The sequence below is a fragment of the Mustelus asterias genome, chromosome 18 (assembly GCF_964213995.1).
Source record: "Mustelus asterias chromosome 18, sMusAst1.hap1.1, whole genome shotgun sequence".
NCBI lineage: Eukaryota > Metazoa > Chordata > Chondrichthyes > Carcharhiniformes > Triakidae > Mustelus > Mustelus asterias.
In genome coordinates, this window is record NC_135818.1 from 12,857,131 (window position 1) to 12,873,369 (window position 16,239).

General features: G+C 44.4%; 1 long non-coding RNA gene across 1 annotated transcript in view; it reads right to left on the bottom strand.

Moving 5' to 3' along the window:
- Positions 1-16,239, bottom strand: part of LOC144506965 (uncharacterized) — a 521,793-nt gene that overhangs the window by 411,716 nt on the left and 93,838 nt on the right. The window lies entirely within an intron of this gene.

Sequence of the window (16,239 nt, forward strand, 5' to 3'; positions counted from 1 at the left end):
GGGTGGGACTGTTACAAGGTGTATACCACTCTAAATCTAACAGCTGAGCAAAGTAAAAAGGATGAGAGATTTTGAAAGCCTTGATCACACATTTTGAACCCCAAATAAATGTTACATATGAAAGATATGTGTTCAGCACTGGAGTTCAGAGTGAAAAAGAGACTATTGAATGGTACACCATGGCAGTTACATAACAAGTAGAGTCCTATGAATTCTGACAGCTAAAATATGATCTGATTAAAGGTAGATTGGTCTTAGGCATGACAGACCCCACAGTGAGAAAAAGTCAACTGAAAGATGATAAATTGACACTAAAGACAGTGATAGACGTGTGTCAAAAAGCAGAAGTTGTGAAATAAAAGCTAATTCATATGTATGGCAGAGCAGAACAGGAAATAAGTTACGCTGAGAGACAGTCCAAGCCAAAAGAACTGAGTAATTGCAAACAAAGGGCAGGATGCAAATACTGAAGAGATGCACAGGAAAAGAAAGACTGCCCAGAATGGGAAATGCAGTGTTTTAAATGCAAGAAGCAAAATCATTTCACACATAAGTTCATGGCCAGAAAAAGCTAAGCAAGCCTATAACAGATGGCAGCTGGAGAGAAATCAGCAGACGAGTCTGATGAAGAACTATACACGATACAACAGGCTGGGTCAGTCAAGTCCACAGGTTTGTGACTATTGCCATGAGGACCACAGAGGGAAAATATCAAATGAGCAATAAGTGACAGCTAGAGACAGGTGTGTCGTACAATATGTCGCTTCGCCCACATGTGAACTGGCTCAACATGACCATCCCAAAATGAAGCCCTTGAAAGTAAGATTGAGGCTATATTATGACACAAGGTTCATACAGAGAGGACAAATTAGTCTGACAGCCCAATGCAATGACAAGACGGAAGATCTCGAGTTCTAGATCATTGATGGGACACAACGGTCACTCATTTCAGCTGAAGCAGGTCCACAACTAGGGCAGGCAATCCTGGCCGTGCCAACAAAGGTAGGGTAACAAAAGAGCCCAGACAGAGGGAAACAAAAGATTCCGTGAGCAAGAGAGACGGAAGACCCCAGAGGGAGATAATATTTAAGATGGTTGCTAACCATGTCAGTGCAATGAAATCGATGAGCCAAAGTGAAATATTCTACAGGAAATTGTTCACATCAGAGCCAAACTGAAAGGGTTGAAGGGCACAAGTCCAGCTGAGTATATACTGATGTGCACACATGATAAACTGAAGACTTCAGTGAACCAAGTTGCGCCGGATCTGAACAAATGAATTTCAGGGGCAACACAAAGGTACCATGAGGAAATCATAGAAATCATAGAAACCCTACAGTGCAGAAGGAGGCCATTCGGCCCATCGAGTCTGCACCGACCACAATCCCACCCAGGCCCTACCCCCACATATTTTACCCGCTAATCCCTCTAACTTACGCATCCCAGGACTCTAAGGGGCAATTTTTTTAACCTGGCCAATCAACCTAACCCGCACATCTTTGGACTGTGGGAGGAAACCGGAGCACCCGGAGGAAACCCACGCAGACACGAGGAGAATGTGCAAACTCCACACAGACAGTGACCCGAGCCGGGAATCGAACCCGGGACCCTGGAGCTGTGAAGCAGCAGTGCTAACCACTGTGCTATCGTGCCGCCCCAATCCCCCAACTATCGTGAATGGCCCACACTTCACAGTTGGCAACCTGAAGCAGGAGTTGAAAAAACTCAACCAGATATAGAGGTACAACCACAGACATCTACACTCAACTAGCAAAGCTGTTCCTTCACAGCAATCGGGCAGTCAAGTAGAAGGGATCACACCAGCACCAGAGTATAGAACTACCATCCATCCCAGAGATCCACAAGATCCCAAAAATCAAAATGGAACAACAGTCACCAAGGCAACAAGGTCCGTGGGAACAACACTCAGACAAAGAACATCACCCAGAAAAACAGCTAATGACAATGTGCACGCGTTCTATTAATGGGTGGGGGATAATTGGGTGAATCAACTGTCAGGGGAGATAGTCAGTTGGAGGGTAGTGTGGTGTTGAGTAGTCAGGGAGTCAGGGGTGTCGTTTAATGCTTGGGGGGGGGGGGGTGGTTAGGGTTGTTGTGGGGACTGGAGATAGTTGGGGGATTGTGGAGGTAGTCTTGTTGGGAGTTTGGTCAGGGTTATTCAGGAGATTGGGGGCGATCGATAGATGGTCAGGGGGTAGTTGGATGGCCAGGAGGGTAGTTGGGTCAGGGGTAGATTGGTCAGGATGCAGTCAGAACATTAAGGCCGGTAGTTGTGTGGTCAGGTGGGTAGTCAGGGGTGTAGTCAGGGCATCCAGTGGAGTGTGGGGGTGGGCGATCAGCAGCATATTTACCCAGGAATTAGAACTGGTTTCTAACTTTTCCCGGATAACGGATGGGCGGCACGGTAGCACAGTGGTTAACACTGTTGCTTCACAGCTCCAGGGGCCTAGGATCGATTCCCGGCTTGGGTCGCTGTCTGTGTGGAGTTTGCACATTCTCCTCGTGTTTGCGTGGGTTTCCTCCGGGTGCTCCGGTTTCTTCCCACAGTCCAAAGATGTGCGGGTTAGGTTGATTGGCCATGCTAAAATTGCCCCTTAGTGTCCTGAGATGTGTAGGTTAGAGGGATTAGCGGGTAAATATGTAGGGATATGGGGATAGGGCCTGGGTGGGATTGTGGTTGGTGCAGACTCGATGGGCCAAATGGCCTCTTTCTGCACTGTAGGGATTCTATGATTCTATGATAACTATTCTGGGAAGTGAATCGGAACCATCTGAAGGCTCTGACTATCACTCAGAGTTTCAGAGCACTCCAGACGCAGAGCGATTGCTCACCAGAATTCCAAACTTCCTGGGAAATTCCCATGTAGTCAGTGTGTGGGGACTTCCAAGGGGTCACCAATGCATTTGGGGGATATGTTCCGGGTAATGTCTGGAGATTGGAAATTCTGGACCATGATGATTATTGGCCATATAAATTTAGGTCCCATATTTTGCTGTCAGACTATTATATTCTTTGCCATGTAACTTAATGTCTTAATAGATCTAAACTTCGCTTCATGTTTCAGTTCAGTGCTTATCTCTTACTTTCTATTGAGATATGAAGCATAAACAAAAGGGACATCACTCTCTAAGAATCTGTCCTTAGGGTAAGGTTAAATTCCCCTTTGTGATTACTTGTCATCAACATTCTGATGTTCCCCTTATTCATCAAATTGCTGTTCTCTAACCCAGTGAAAATATTTACTGATTATACTGTGGGCGGCACGGTGGCACAGTGGTTAGCACTGCCGCCTCACAGTGCCAGGGACCCAGGTTCAATTCTCGGCTTGGGTCACTGTCTGTGCGGAGTCTGCACATTCATAGAATCCTACAGTGCAGAAGGAGGCCATTCGGCCCATCGAGTCTGTACCAACCACAATCCACCCAGGCCCTAACCCCATAACCCCATGCATTTACCCTAGCTAGTCTCCCTGACACTAAGGGACAATATAGCATGGCCAATGCACCTAACCTGCACATCTTTGGGCTGTGGGAGGAAACCGGAGCACCCGGAGGAAACCCACGCAGACACGGGGAGAACGTGCGAACTCCACACAGACGGTGACCCAAGCTGGGAATTGAACCCAGGTCCCTGGCGCTGTGAGGCAGCAGTGCTAACCACTGTGCCACCGTGCCGCCCTGGAGAATATGCCCATCGATCCCACTGCCTCTCACATGCGAAGCGAGCGCTCCACCACTTGAGCTAATTCCCCCCGTGTCTGCGTGGGTTTCCTCCGGGTGCTCCGGCTTCCTCCCACAGTCCAAAAGATGGGCTGGTTAGGTGCATTGGCCGTGCTAAATTCTCCCTCAGTGTACCCGAATAGGCACTGGAGTGCGGCAACTAGAGGATTTTCACAGTAACTTCATTGCAGTGTTAATGTAAGGCTACTTGTGACACTAATAAATAAACTTTTTACATTACAGATGACTTTGCTTTTACAACTTTGCTGTATTTTTTTCAAAACAGAATCAGCTATTAAGGTCTATATGAGAAAATCTGGAGTTAGGTCTGTGGGATTAACACTCAATAAATAATGAGAATAGCAGTTCAAGCCTATCGGTTCACCCTCACCTTGAACATTTATCCTCACCTAAGAGGATCTTGTACAACTCATAGACTACAGTGAAAAACTCAAATTCTTTTAACAACTTCTAAGCCTAAAAGAAAGATCCAGATAATTTCTTAGAAAGTTCAATTGAATTGCTTAGAGATTATTCCACAATCTCAAAAAAATGTAAACTCATTGAACCAAGCTAACAGTATTTATTCTGATTACACTTTAAGTCACATATAATCACAGTTTGTGCCAGTGGAGTAGAGTGAGACTTAGGTTTATATCAAAGGATTTGCTGCTTCGCTTCCCCTGTCTGTCTGAGGAAATCACAGGGAACCTTCTAATCCTATTGACTCTTGAGTCCCCCACTCCCACATCCACGCACCATGCTGAATGAAACACCAAAAAAGGAACAAGGAAGGCACAGGGAGAATAAAAAAATAAGAAGAGAGAAAAGCAGAGAAAAAGAGGGAGAGAAAGAAGAAAGAAAGAAAGAAAAAGAGAGAAAGAAAGAAGGAGAAAGAAAGAGAGAGAAAGAAAGAAGAAAGAAAGAGAAAGAGAGAGAGAGAAAGAGAGAAAGGAAGAAGGAAAGAAAGATGGAAAGAGGGAAAGAAAGGAAGAAAGAAAGGAGAGAGAAAGTGAGAGAGAAAGAAAGAGAGAGAGAGAAAGAGAGAAAGAAAGAAAGAGAGAGAGAGAAAGAGAGAAAGAAAGAAAGAGAAAGAAAGAAAGAGCGAGCGAGCGAGAGGATGAGTTATCTAACTCTTTCTGGAAAAGCAATGGGATTAATCTCCAGACGTAGCATAATGCACCATCAATCAAGCAAAGACTAGTTTGTATGCAAAAACAAATAGGCTTTTATTAACAAGAACTTGGAGCCATCCCTGTCGGAGATCTGGTCCGTACTAAAGGCTAGGGGAAGGAGCCATCGCCTTTATACCCAGACCAGGGGGAGGAGTCTTGGGTGGAGCCGACAGGGATGTGCCACATATACAGATAATAACAGGTACTGACTAACAGTGGTTAACCACAACAGATAACAGCTAACAGTGGTTTACCACATAGCACTAATGGAGGCAACTTTTAATGGAACAATCCTAAAGCTGAAATAAAAGGATAACAAACATGCACCAGATTGATTCCAGAGATGAGGGTTTGTCTTATGTAGAAAGGTTGAGCAGTTTAGGCCTATGCTTTCTAGAACTTAGAAGAATGAGAGGAGATCTAATTAAGGTAGATGAGATGCTAAGGGGGATTGACAGGGTAGACATAGAGCAAATATTTCCTCTTGTGGGGCAATCCAGAATGAGACGTCATCATTTCAGGATAAGGGGTGGGCAAATTTAAAACAGAGACGAAGAGAAATTACTTCTCTCAAAGGGTTGTGAATCTGTGGAATTCACTACCGCAGAATGCAGTAGATGTCGGGACATTGAGTAAATTTAAGGAGGAGAGAGACAGATTTTTAATTAGTAACAGGTTGAAGGGTTATGGCGAACAGGCAGGAAAGTGGAGTTGAGGCCGAGACAAGATCAGCCTTGATCGTACTGAATGGCGGAGCAGGCTCAAGGGGCTGAATTGCCTACTCCTGCTCCCAGTTCTTATGTTATGTTTTCATGTAAATGGAGGTATAGTGAGATCGTATGCAGAGTGAGTGATTGGAAGACAGAAACAAGTCAGAGTCAAGTACTTTTGTGGCTGTTTTATAAGGCTGTGTATCACAACCACAAATTGGTAATTAGCATGCCTGTCCCTTTTTTATTCATTCGTAGGTCATGGGCATCGCTGGCTGTCATGATGTGGAGATGCCAGCGTTGGACTGGGGTAAACACAGTAAGAGTTTTAACAACACCAGGTTAAAGTCCAACAGGTTTATTTGGTAGCAAATGCCATTAGCTTTCGGAGCGCTGCTCCTTCGTCAGATGGAGTGGAAATCTGCAGGAGCAGCGCTCCGTTTATTTGCTACCAAATAAACCTGTTTGACTTTAACCTGGTGTTGTTAAAACTATCGCTGGCTGGCCAGCATTTATTGTCCATCCTTAGTTGCTCGAGGGCAGTTGAGAGTCAACCACATTGCTGTGGCTCTGGAATCACATGTAGGCCAGACCAGGTAAGGATGGCAGATTTCCTTAACTAAAGGATATTAGTGAACCAGATGGAATTTTCTGACAATCAACAATGGTTTTATGGTTATCAGTAGATTCTTAATTCCAATTTGTTTTGTTTATTGAATTCAAATTCCCACATCTGCCATGGGGGGATTCAAACCCAGGTCCCCAGAACATTAGCTGAGTTTCTGGATTAGTAACCTAGCGATAATATCACTGGGCCATCGCCTCCCCTAGGAGTTTCTGTACGTTATGGGAATTCCTGTGGAGTAGATGTTACCGTTGTCTGTTTGAATCCATCCAGTCCTCCTTCAGAGATGATGTGGAGATGCCGGCGTTGGACTGGGGTAGACTACGGCCTTCAAGGCACACAACAATGCAGAATTGCTGAGCAGAAGCTGATAGCCAAGTTCCGCACACATGAGGACGGCCTCAACCAGGATCTTGGGTTCATGTCGCACTATCTGTAACCCCCACGACTTGTCTGGACTTGCAAAATCTCACTAACTGTCCTGGCTTCAGACAATTCATGCCTCTTTAACCTGTGCTTAACCCTCTCTCCACTCACATTGTCTGCACCCATGAAGAGTTGATTGCCTGTTCAGACTCACATTCCAACCATTATCTTGTAATTGAGTTTGTGTCTATATATGCCCTGTTTATGAAACCGACTCTCCACTCACCAGGTGAAGGGGCAGCGCTCCGAAAGCTCGTGCTACCAATAAACCTGTTGGACTTTAACCTGGTGTTGTGAGACTACTTACTGTGCCTTCAAAGATGACCATCTCCAGGAGACTGGCCCTTCTCCTTTGAAAATATGCATGCATTTTCATTTGGTTTCTTTAATTCGTTGGCGTAATTGTTAGTTCTAATGTATCTGTGATGAGTTTGGTAGAGAGGTATTCAGCATTCAAAAGCTTCAGAGTTTTCTGAAGAGAATTAAAGGTTTAAGGGTTTTTATACATCTCTCTTTTATACTATTAATCATGACTCCTTTGATAAACTGACTTACCACTTCATAAAAGGGAAACAGCTTTAGGATAAGCTTCATTTCTTTAACTTTCAGAGATGAATAGTGCAATGGAAATTGTCCTTCACGGCATCAATAGCAACCAATATTAAGCAGCTGGCTTTTTAAAAAAACGCAGAAGTTAGAAGTTTCTAACCGAACTGATCTGAATTGGCCTCTGGAATAAACAATAACATTCCAACAGTCACAATCACTGGTAAAATAAAAAGAAAACTAGCTTTAATTTAAAAGGAAACTGTTCTCAGTGCCTCGGTGAGGTAAATGGAGAATCGCATTTCTACGTTTGCAGACAACACCAATAGAACGTAGAACGTCTATGTTCAATAGAACATAGAACAACACTAATGCTAGATGGTACATTAAACTTTGTAGGCAGAAGCAGAGTTTTGCTAAGGGACATCAGTAGGTATGAATGGGCAAACCTGTGGAGATAGCGTTCATAGAATCCCTACAGTGCAGAAGGAGGCCATTTGGCCCATTGAGTCTGTACCGACCAGAATCCCACCCAGGCCCTATTCCCACAACCCCACACATTTACCCTAGCTAATCCCCCTGACACTAAGGTCAGTTTAGCATGGCCAATCCACCTGACCCGCAGATCTTTGGACTGTGGAGGAAACTGGAGCACCTGAAGGAAACCCACGCAGACACAGGGAGAACGTGCAAACTCCACACAGACAGTGACTCAAGGCTGGAGTTGAACCTGGATCGCTGGCACTGTGAGGCTGCAGTCCCACCGTGCTGCCCCGGGAATACATGAAACCCTTCACTTTGAGCACAAGAAAGATAGGAAAAAGTGTTTACCGGGCTGTTTCCTGGGATGGCAGATTTGTCATATGAGGAGAGACTAAGTCGGTTAGGATCATAGAAGAGTTGAAAGGTGATCTCATAGAAACTTATAAAATTCTAACAGGATTAGACAGGGTAGATTCAGAAAGAATGTTCCCGATGTTGTAGAGTCCAGAACTAGGTTTGAGAATAACCTTTTAGAACTGAGGTGAAGAGAAATTTCTTCACCCAGAGGGTGGTGAATGTGTGGAATTCACTCCCACAGAAAGTAGTTGAGGCCAAAACGCTGCGTGATTTCAAGAAGAAATTAGATATAACTCTTGGGGCTAAAGGGATCAAGGGATATGGGGGGAAAGGGGGGACCAGGATATTGAACTTGATAATCAGCCGTGATCATAATGAATGGTGGAGCAGGCTCGAAGGGCCGAATGGCCTCCTCCTGCTTCTAATTTCTATGTTTCTATGTTTTCTAGATGCCAAGAAGTCAAGAACTGTGAGCCAGCAGAGAGATGCAGATCAAAGAACAGATGCTTGTGGATGAGTGTATAAAAATAACTTAAAAGTTTAATGGAATTTGGCCTTTATCTCGAGATGATTCAAATTCTAAAGATGATTAGAATGCAAAATTATGCTCCAGCTCTAGACAGCTCAGCTTAGATCCCAGCTGGGGCACTGCATTCAGCTCTGAGTGTTGCAACTCAGAAAGATATTGGCCTCCGAGTGGGTGCAGTGCAGACTAACCAGAAGTATGCTAAGATTAAAAGCTATGAGGACTCTGAAGTTGGTTGATAGGTTTTTGTTAGACAAGGGCATGAAGGGTTATGGAACCAAAAATGGTAAGTGGAGATAAGGTACAGAAAGATTTAATTGCTTGGCAGAACAGGCTCAAAGAGTTGAATTGTCTATTCATTTTCCTACGTTCTTGTGTCTCCAGGTTAAAATATGATCCTTTAATACCATGGTGAGTATTTTACTATTTTAAGCCTGTAGCTCGTACATATAATACAGCACAATGTCATCCAGACTCAATAATCACTTACCAAAGCCAATCAGTTAGCATGGTTTAGTCACGTTATAACAGGTTTAGTGACACCTCCACTTCCTGGAATGATGAGAGAAGTTAAAATAAGGATATTACCTTTCCTTAATAAAAAATTGCACTATTAGTTCTAGTGAGAAGGTTCAGCAGAGCTGACTCATTCTATCCTTACACAGAACTGAGAGATAAAGTGATGCTGTTACATTGAAAAGCAATGGAGTGAAGCCTAAGATGTACACTGCAATACCACTGGGTATTGAGCACTTTACTTGCTTTGTTCTAAGTGTCCGAAAATAGCTTAGGTGCCAAGTTTTTTTACTATCTTTGCCCCGTGGCTTTTGGGCAAATAGCCAACAGATCCAATTCCAAAATTGAACTAAAAGCCTAATAAAGTGAAGCAATTGCAGTCAGCAGCTTAAAGGCTTTTAACACCTCTTGTCTGTACGCTGTGCAATTAAATTCAGTGCAAGAGTTGTCACTGCTCCAGGTTCCCTTTCTTACCAGAACACCACAAGCTGTGAAATATGTAGAAAGATTTCTTTATTTTTATTAATTTTAATGGGATTATGTTAATGGGGCATGGGCATCGCTGGCTGGGTCAGCATTTATTGCCCATCCCTAATCACCCGACAACTGAGTGGCTTGCTAGGCCATTCCAGAGGCAACCACATTGCTGTGGCTCTGGAGTCACATGTAGGCCAGACCAGGTAAGGACAGCAGATTTCCTTCTCCAGGGGACATTAGTGAACCAGTTCGGTTTTTACAACAACTGACACTGGTCACACTCTGTGGCACGGTGGCACTGCTGCCTCACAGGGACCCGGGTTCAATTCCGGCCTCGGGGGACTCTCTGTGTGGCATTTGCACATTATCTCTGTATCTGCGTGGGGTTCCTCCAGGTGCTCCAGTTTCCTCCCTCATTCCAAAGGTGTGCGAGGTAGGTTGATTGGACGTGCTAAATTAACCCTTAGTGCCAGGGAGATTAGCAGGGTAAATGCATGGGGTTACGGGATAGGGCCTGGGTGGATTGTTGTCGATGCAGGCTCGATGGGCCAAATGGCCTCATTCAGTACTGCAGGGATTTTATGATTAGTGGCGGGGTTTTTTGCCCTCTCTGCGGCGTGTTTCACGGCAGCAGGAGGTGACACGCCATGCGCTGGCGGCAGGATCTTATGACCCTGCCATTAGCAACAGGGTTTCCCATACAACACATCCCTTGCCACCTGGAAATCCGTGGCAGGGGCGTACCATCGGCGGGACAGTAAGATCATGTCAGTGTGAACGGGGGCAAGATTATGGCGTAAATTTTAATTCCAGATATTTACTGAATTCAAGTTTTACCATCTGCCATGTTGGTGACCACAGAGCATTTGCCTGGTTCTCTGGAGTACGTGTCCCCCCCTTTGCAAGGCTCCTTTGCTTGGTAATGAACTATTAACGAAAACTGCAAAGTGTGGATAGTGGCAGGTTGGCTACTTGCACTGTGCAATGATGAATACACATCAGTAGCTTGCAGATTTTAACAAATACCTGAAATGGCAAACTGACCTCCAAATGACATTAATCCTGTGGAGAGGATTGTGTGCTTTATGAGCACTGGGGTGGCACGGTGGCACAGTGGTTAGCACCTGTGGACTACTTTGGTCACCCCCGTGAAAAGTTACCGTCAAATTATTTTTCAAGTGGTAACAAATGCTTTTTCTCTAAAGGTATACACGGCATCTCAAGAGTTTAAAAAGAAACAGCAGCAAATCTTTCATATGCTGTATTGGATAACATACCACAATTATTCACTGTTGAAGTCCACTTTTATTTAGCCGTTTCTCTCATTTGAAGCTCATTGTATAGGAATAGTAAATGTAAAAGGATTATGCTGAGTCTGCAATGTTAGGTATTTTGAGTATTCGAGTACAATCTGTACCGCAACGTCTGAATGTTCTTGTAACATGGGTAGGGTCAAAGCCCTGATAGGAACACCGGTCCAATTTGCATTAGAATAGTTATGAATGTTTAAGTTTATTTATTCGTGTCACCAGTAGACTTACTTTAACACTGCAATGAAGTCACTGTGAAAATCTCCTAGTCGCCACACTCCGGCGCCTTTTCAGGTAAACGAGAATTTTTAGCATGGCCAATGCAACTAACCAGCACGTCTTTCGGATTGTGGGTGGAAACCGGAGCACCCGGAGGAAACACACGCAGACACGGGGAGAACATGCAGACTCCACATAGACAGTAACCCAAGCCGGGAATCGAACCCAGGTCCCTGGCGCTGGGAAGCAGCAGTGCTAACCACTGTGCCACCGTGTCCTAATATTCACGAAAGGAGTGAAATGTGAATTTAGATAACATATGGCGACAAAGATTGAAAAATAAGAGAGGAGCAAGAAGTGGTATAGAGAGAGATTTACATGAACAGAGAAACATACAATTTGCTTTTGCATATGCAATGCCACAAGAGATTGCATGGTGATTTTTAAATGTGAGTGACTAAGTGTTTACTCCACAAGTTACAAAAAAGATTTACTTAATAAATTTGAAAATGATTGCAAAGCTGTAACTTTGCCTCAATTAAATCCCACCACTGAAACCAGCCTCCCATCCATTGGCACTGTCTACACTTCTCGCTGCCTCGGGAAAGCAGCCAGCATAATTAAGGACCCCACACACCCTGGACATTTTCTCTTCCACCTTCTTCCATTAGGAAAAAGATACAAAAGTCTGAGGTCATATACCAACCGACTCAAGAACAGCTTCTTCCCTGCTGCCATCAGACTTTTGAATGGACCTGCCTCGCATTAAGTTGATCTTTCTCTACACCCTAGCTATGACTGTAACACTACATTCTGCACTCTCTCCTTTCCTTCTCTATATACAGTATGCTTAGTCTGTATAGCGCTCAAGGAACAATACTTTTCACTGTACACCAATACATGTGACAATAATAAATCAAATCAAATCAAATCGAAGTTTTTGAGCAGGATTTTCTGACCTCTTCCGCCCTGTAGCCACTACCACCGAGAACGGAGAATTTGGCGCTCAGCTAAAACTCCATTCACTGCAGCGGGACTGGGGAATCCCAGGGCAGGCAAGGTCGGGGAATTCTGTTTGTTGCATTGCAGATACTGAGAGGACATAAATGATGCACAACATGAGAACTGAAAGAACATAAAGGCATTTATGTAGCATCTTTGAGAATGTCCCAGTGTCCCAGTTTTACAGCCAATAAAGTACTTTTGAAGTGTAGTCACTTCTGCAATATAGGAAACAAGGCAACTAATTTATACTAAAGGACCGGCAGACAGCAATGTGATAATGACCAGGTAATCTGTTTTGTTTTAGTGATTTTGTTTGTGGGAAAGATATTGACTAGGACAAAAGACCGGGTACTCCTGCTTGTCTTTATAATAGTGTCATGGAGTTTTATATGTCCTTCTGAAGAGTCAGTCAAGGCTTTGCTTTAGCATGTCATCCAAAAGACCTGGACCTCTGACTAATGTAGCACTGCAGTGTCAGTCTAGACTTCATGTTCAAGGCTCGGGATTAAGACTTGACCCATAACTTTCGGACCTAGTGGCAAGAGTGCTACTATTAAGCCACAGTTAACAGCTCTGAGGAGGAACATAGGAGTAGTCATTCCTTAATGGGATCATTGGCCATTCAGGCCTTTAAACCTGCTCTGCTATTCAACTAGATCATGGCTGATCTTCCACCTCAATGCCAGCTATCCCCAAATCCTTTGCTGTCACTGGTAGCTGGAAATCTAACAAATGGGTGGCACGATGGCACAGTGGTTATCACTGCTGACTCACAGTACAAGGAATCCGGGTTCGATTCCTGGCTTGGGTCACTGTCTGTGCGGAGTTTGCACCTTCTCCCCGCGTCTGCGTGGGTTTCCTCCGGGTGTTCCAGTTTCCTCCCACAGTCCAATTTGTGCGAGTTTGATGGATTGGCCATGCTAAATTGTCCATTAGTGTCAGGGGGATTGGCAGGGTAAATATATGGGATTGGGCCTAGATGGGATTGTTGTCGGTGCAGGTTCAATGGGCTGAATGGCCTCCGTCTGCACTGTAGGGATTCTATGATTCCAACAAATGTGTGGTACGATGGCACTGTGGAACAATAGTTAGCACTGCTACCTCACAGCACCAGGCACCTGGGTTCTATTACCAGCTTGGGCCACTGTCTGTGCAGAGTCTGCGTGTGTTTCCTCTGGTGCTCTGGTTTCCTCCCACAGTCCAAAAATGTGCAGATTAGGTGGATTGTTCATGGTAAAATTACCACTGTGTGTCCCAAAAATGTGTAGGTTAGATGGATTAGCCATGGTTACAGGGATAGGGCGAGGGGAGAGGGCCTGGGGAAGAGTCGGTGCAGACTCAGTGGGCTGAGTGGCCTTCTTCTGCACTGTAGGGATTCTATGAAAATCTCTGCTTTGAACATACTCAATGACTGAGCCATAGCTCTCTGGAATAGAGAATTCCAAAGATTCCTTCCGACTGAAAAAATATACGTAGCACTGAAAATCAATATATTGCACAGGACTGTGGTGTAGTAATGCCACTGGGCTGGTAATCCAGTGGCTCAGGGGATATGGTTCAAATCCCGGTGGAATTTTAAATTCAAGGAATAAATCTGGAGGATAAAGTTCATCTCAGCAATGGTGACCATGAAACCATTGTCGATTGTCGGAAATACCCATCTGGTTCTCTAATGTCCTTTAGGGAAAGAAATCTGCAGTCCTTACCTGGTCTGGTCTGCATGTGACTCCAGACTCTCAATGTGACTCTCAACTGCCCTCTGAAATGGCCTAGCGAGCCACTCAGTTCAAGGGCAATTAGGGGTGGGTAACAAATGCTGGCCATGCCAGCGATGCCCACATCCCATGAAAGAATAAAGGAAAAAAAAATCATGATGCACAAACTCCCTATCAAATGCAACACAGAACTACCGTAATGATATATCTTCACAGAACCCAGTCAAGGGCAGCATTGTTCTGAGTACAAAAGAACTAGATTATAGTTCTAAGTGGTTTTGTTAATGACTGCATTGGGTAAAAATGTGTTTTTTTATGTTGTCTGAAGATGTAATAGGGCATTCTTTCAAGCCAATATCAATGCCAACAGAAGGTATCAAGATCATGTGGCTTTCTGTTAATAGCACATTAATTAGAAATAATTGCAGACGAACTGGAACAAATAAATGAATTGCTTGAAAAAGTACTTCATGAAGCTAAATATCCAGCTGTTCAATGTTAACACTCTTTTTGTATCAAAATTAGATACCTTCTCTGTTATTGTTGAATTATATGCTAGGTCTATATATATTCAACAGGTTGTTCCTTTGGAATTGATTCATTTTATTTTATTTTCTTTATTCGTTCGTGTGACATGGGCATCACCGGCTGGGCCAGCATTTATTGCCCATCCCTAGCTGCCCTTGGAGGGCAGTTAAGAGTCAACCACATTGCTGTGGCTCTGGAGTCATATGTAGGCCAGACCAGGTAAGGACAGCAGATTTCCTTCCTTAAAGGACATTGGTGAACCAGATGGGTTTTTCCGACAATCAACAATAATTTCATGGTCATCAGTAGATTATTAGGTCCAGATTTTTTTTATTGAATTCAAATTCCACCATCTGCCCGGATTCAAACCCGGGTCCCCAGGACATTAGTTGAGTTTCTGGATTAATAGTCTAGCAATAACACCACTGGGCCATTGCCTCCCCATTTCGTTGGTAATGGGTCTGTTCATTAATATGATAGTTGGAAGGATGCAGAAAAGAATACCAGAAATGACTGAGGAGATGGTAGCACTGGATTATGAAAAGCGATGATGTAAATTGGGCACATCCTCACTGGGAAATGAAAAAATGAGAACTGTTATTTGCTGCTTTTGGGATTTTAACAGGGATAGATCATTTTGACCACTAAAAACTATTGAAACTTGTCCAAAACAGCAGAGCCAGAGGATGCGCTTGAAGGGAGTAGAGATCTGAATCTCTCCTCCCCAAAACACAATGGGCTCTAGGTCAATTTTCTTTTTAATTCATTCAGGGGGTGTGGGCATCGATGGCAAGGCCAGCATTTATTGCCCATCTCTAATTGCCCTTGAACTGAGTGGCTTGCTGAACCATTTCAGAGGGCATTTATGAGTCAACCACATTGTTATGGATCTGGAGTCAAATGTAGGCCAGACGAGGTAAGGGTGGCAGATTTCTTTCCCTGCAGGATATTAATGAATGAGATGGGTTTTTACGACAACCGATAATGGTTTCATAATCATGGTTAGACTTTTAATTCCAGATTTTTATTGAATTCAAATTTCACCATCTGCCATGGTGGGATTTGAACCTGGATCTCCAGGGCATTACTCTGGGTCTCTGGATCAGTAGCCCAGTGTCAATACCACTACGCCACTGCCTCCCCTAAATTGAAGTTCTCAGTGCCAAGGTGGATACATTTTTGTTATGTAATTGTATTTAAGGATAAAGGTGTGGCACGGTGGCACAGTGGTTAGCACTGCTGCCTCACAGCGCCAGGGATCCGGGTTCAATTCCAGGCTTGGATCACTGTCTGTGTGGAGTTTGCACATTCTCCCCGTGTCTGTGTGGGTTTTCTCCAGGTTTTCCAGTTTCCTCCACAGTCCAAAGATGTGCGAGTTAGGTGGATTGGCCATGCTAAATTGCCCCTTAGTGTCAGGGGGATTAACCAGTGGTTATGGGGAAAGGGCTTGGGTGGGATTGTGGTCGGTGCAGACTAGATGGGCTGAGTGGCCTCCTTCTGCACAATAGGATTCTATGATTCTATGATAAGGAGCAGGTCCAGAGCAGCCATGAGGGACTGAATGATCTCCTCCTGGGAGCCAGAATTCCCTGACCATTCACGCCGGCTGGATTCTTCAGTCCTTCTGCAGTGAATGGAGATTGGGCTGAGCGATGGCGAGGCATGAATGGCCAGACAATTCCGGCCCTTGTGTTCCAACATCTATGGTTTAAATCAGAGTAGAACCAGTCAGTTCAGGTCCACGATAAACGGCAGAAGGGCAACTCCAAAAATATCATCACGGAACGACTGGATTGGTGTTTTCTCAAAAGAATGGATATTATCTCGGGTGGCACAGTGGTTAGCATTGCTGCATCATGGGTTCAATCCCCGGCTTGGGT